General features: G+C 36.5%; 1 long non-coding RNA gene across 1 annotated transcript; it reads left to right on the top strand.

The window, feature by feature from the left end:
• Positions 1-444: 444 nt before the first annotated feature.
• Positions 445-2,609, top strand: LOC131002910 (uncharacterized). The gene is made up of 3 exons (XR_009094461.1): positions 445-660; positions 1,818-1,881; positions 2,416-2,609. It is a non-coding gene; the product is annotated as an uncharacterized LOC131002910 (long non-coding RNA).
• The last annotated feature ends 1,357 nt before the right edge of the window (positions 2,610-3,966 follow it).

The raw sequence follows: 3,966 nt of genomic DNA, 5'->3' as shown, positions 1-3,966 counted from the left end.
TTCAAGTCATTGAACGTCGGTTGTCAGAAACATGAAACAAAACTTGTGATCCAAAGGGGGCCTAGCCCGACTCGTTATCTTATTATTCGGGTTTTAACAAGGTTGTTCCTTGTTTATTTCTATGAATTAGTTGCACCTCGATTATATTTATTCATTTAAGAATTGGGGTGTGACAATAGATTATTAGTCTTCCATATTTTTAATACATGGTTTAATACATAATTATCCTACACCACACAACCTTATACTCACATGATTAGTTTAATCAAATGTGCATGTGCTAATTTCCTAGCCTTGCATGAAAAAGGGACGTGTGGCATGGATGGACTTAGATAGGATTAGTGTGCTAAGGTGGAAGGGAACCAAGCTTTAATTAGTGAATAGTGCTTCGTCCTTAGTAAATCTTCCATTGCAAGACAAAGCTCATCACTTCACTTCTTCACTCTTCACTCTCGGCACTCTCCTAATCTCTCTCTCTTCCGATTTTCTTCTCCAAAGATCACCATAGATGCACCTCCAAAGCTTCCTAAACACACATCAAGATCAAAATCATCCATCAAATCAAGCTTAAACACTTCCAAATCTTGAAATTTCAAGAAAACCGTGGAGCTTGATCATGAAGATTGAAAGAGGAAAACTTTGATCTTTGTTTAATCTTGGGTAAGTGATCGTTATTTGCATAGATCTAGCTTCTATGATGTGCTATGTGAGATTAGATGGAAGATTGAAGCATGAAAACTTCAACTCTTTGTTTTTCTTAATTTTCGAAAGTTTGGAGGAAATTCATGAGTTCTTGAGTTGATTTGAAGATTTGAGTGGTTATATGAGTTCTTGAGCATGCTATGATGTTAAGTGATGGTTTAGATTGATGATTAGAAGTGATGAAATGAGTTTTGGTATGAGTTTGTTGTTGAGAGTTATGATATTATATTCAAGTTAGAGATGTTTTTGAGATATATGATTGTTAAGTCCAAATTGGAGATATTCTGAAATGCCACTGACCTAGTATTTTCGATGGGTTTTTGTTACCAAAAAGCTTTGAAACGTTTATAGTGACTATTTACGAGGGTCTTCAGTATTCTGGTAAAATTTCAAGTCAATTAGACTTTGTTTACTATTTTTATAAAATTCCAAACTTGAACTGCCACTTTCTGCCGTGTTTGTTGGAGGGCAGCCTTTGGAGTCCCCTTTTTCAATAACTTTTCCAATCATTCTGGACTCCGAATTTTTATATAAATGATGTTAGTATGTTATCTAAGTTTCCACCAAATTTCAAGCCTTTTTGGCAATGTTTACTATTTTTCAAAAATCAAAGTTTTCAGTTGCTCAAAACTGCCGAGTATGATAGACTGTGGGAAAACAGTCATAAATCCTAAATTACTTGGATTTTTTGACTCTACTTTTTTTTATATGAAACTAGACTCGAAGCTCTTTCTTTCGGTATGAGTCTCAAGTCCAGGAGATGTCGGAGTCAGAACAGATTGAATTTTGAAGTTGAGTCAGTGAAAAAACAGAGCATGTTTTGATGATGTTTGATTGTGATTTCTTATGTGCCTTATGTGATTGTGTTGCCTATGTGTTTGAATGAGATTAGACGAGCCTTATATGAGAGATAAATCGAGACTTAGAACCATGATTTTCTTTAAACCTATCCTTGAACTTAAGGATTTGTGATGAGTGGAGAGTTTATATAGAGTTGAGTAAGGAGATAGAATATGAGATAGAGCATGAGTTAAGGCTTGAGAATTAGTCAATGAGTTTCTAATTGAGATTCATTTTATGACATGAACCTTCGATGATGATGATGATCCCTGAAGACACGAGCAGAGCAAGGAAGTAAGTAACTCCGCTTTGACGGGAGATTTTGAGTAAGGTCTTCAGGTGGGCAATATTTAGAGTATTATTATATCATACGAGCTTTCTAAAATGATTAAATGATGTTATGAGTTTATTAAAATGCTTTGAGATAAATGATGTTTAAGAATTGTTTGACTTGCCAATTTTTGATGTTGAGCCTGTATGATACCTTCTACTGATGAGATGAGACGAATTCGGTCCTGCCACAAGCGGAATTTTGTGCACAGAGGTGACCGCGAGCCGTCTTTGGGTCGGCCGGTCACGGTACTTGAGAAGGAGGCCTACTTCTCAGTACCTTTGATGAGATGAGGATGAGTTGTAGATGTGGTACATACTTGCTGAGTTTTAGACAACTGTCGATTATGCTTTCATTTAAACATGATGACATGATTATTGAAAACTGCTTACACAGGTTCATTTACATTAAAATATTTCTTGTGTATTGCTGAGATGTGGCAAGTCTTAAACATATAGCTCTAAGAGCTACTTTCATGATTTTTGGCGTTTGCCCTCTGAGTATTATATACTCACGCCCTGCATATATTTCTAAATGTGCAGGCTAAGCAATGGAGCGAAATTGGAATGGTGCTGGCGGGGATTGTTTTGATGACAAACTTTCTTGTCTACTATCTTTTTGATGCTAGAGTCTTAAGAATGATATACTTTGCTCACCTTTTGAACGATGATAAAACCTTAGTGATATGATACCTTTATTCCTTTATAATCAAGTAATATTCTCACGGTTATATGTCTTCATACATATAATCCCTAAAATCTATAAAATTGGTGATGCCACCATGCTTTAAATTTAAGAGGAGTTAATTAAACTAAAAATGCAGAATTAAATCAATAAAATACGCTTGAAGTAAATCAATAAAAAGGTAATTCGGCTCAAATAAATCCACTCTAATTCAACTCTGATCCTCGACGCAATAATTAATCAATCCCTATCAACCAACCAGTTATAGGATACCGTGATACGCACTGACATACCCCAATTCCTACTTACTATGTCGAGAGACAGCTAGATACGCTAGTCTTGTCTATTTCCCTTATTAAAATATAACCTAGCTGGATACGCCAGTCTTAGATTTAATATTCTAACAGCATTAAGATGAAGGAACCCAATTTAGACCAATTATCCTAGATACGCTAGTAATAATTAATCCACCAATTTATTCCTACTACAAACATGGTAGTTTTGTCACTAATCAGCCCTATTCCAACAATTACGGATTGGAGGTGCTAATTGACTATAATCCAATTAAACCTAAGTTGATCAGACTTAAATAAAATCAGAATTATCGTTGAACCTAGGAATTAATCAGAATCAATAGGAATCAATTTTAAACCAATTAGGTCTCATAGATAATTAAATCAGAGTTTCATTATTCTTGCCGAATTAAAAGTTTAGCTACTCATGCTTAAATTAAGAACAAGCAAAGAAATAAAATTAAACATAGAACAAGAGAATAAATTAAATTGCAAAGAAAATAAAATAACCACTCTGGAATGAAAAAAGAAATCGTCTGCACCAAAAACTGAAGCAAAAGTATGAACGTAATCAAAGTAAACCAATAAGTCTAAGTTTAAAGTTTCGGCTGCCAATGGAAAGATGATCTTCAGAAAGGATGAAAATTAGGGCAAGGAATTGTATCTCTGAAAGAAAAACTAAGCCCTATTTATAGACTTCAAATCCTTCTTGATCACTATGGAAGTTGCCATGCAAAGCCGGACTCTAAAAGGAAAAGAATCGTGCAAAGGAAGGTAAGTCCAGCCGTGACGCGCGCTCTGGAAATAATCTCCACTATGGCGGAAATCGCGGCTCTCGCCAGCGGAACGGCTTCCGCTCTGGCTCTCGCCAGCGGAATGGGTTGCCAGCGGAATGGTGATTTCTTTGCTATCTCCAGAGGAACGGTGATTTCTCTGGATTCTCGATTCCGCTGTAATGGACTTCGGTTCCGCTGCACTGGACTTTGATTCCGCTGGCATTTCGATTCCTCTGGCGCTTCGATTCCTCTGGCGCTTTCGATTCCTCTGGCGCTTCAGCGCGGGCTTCGCTTCTCTGACTTCTTGATTTCTCTGCTTTGACTATCCATTTCGCTGCTC

Source organism: Salvia miltiorrhiza, unplaced genomic scaffold (genome assembly GCF_028751815.1).
Source record: "Salvia miltiorrhiza cultivar Shanhuang (shh) unplaced genomic scaffold, IMPLAD_Smil_shh fragScaff_scaffold_39, whole genome shotgun sequence".
Taxonomy (NCBI): Eukaryota; Viridiplantae; Streptophyta; class Magnoliopsida; order Lamiales; family Lamiaceae; genus Salvia; species Salvia miltiorrhiza.
Note: the sequence above shows the minus strand (reverse complement) of the source record. Positions and strands in the feature narration are given on the sequence as shown.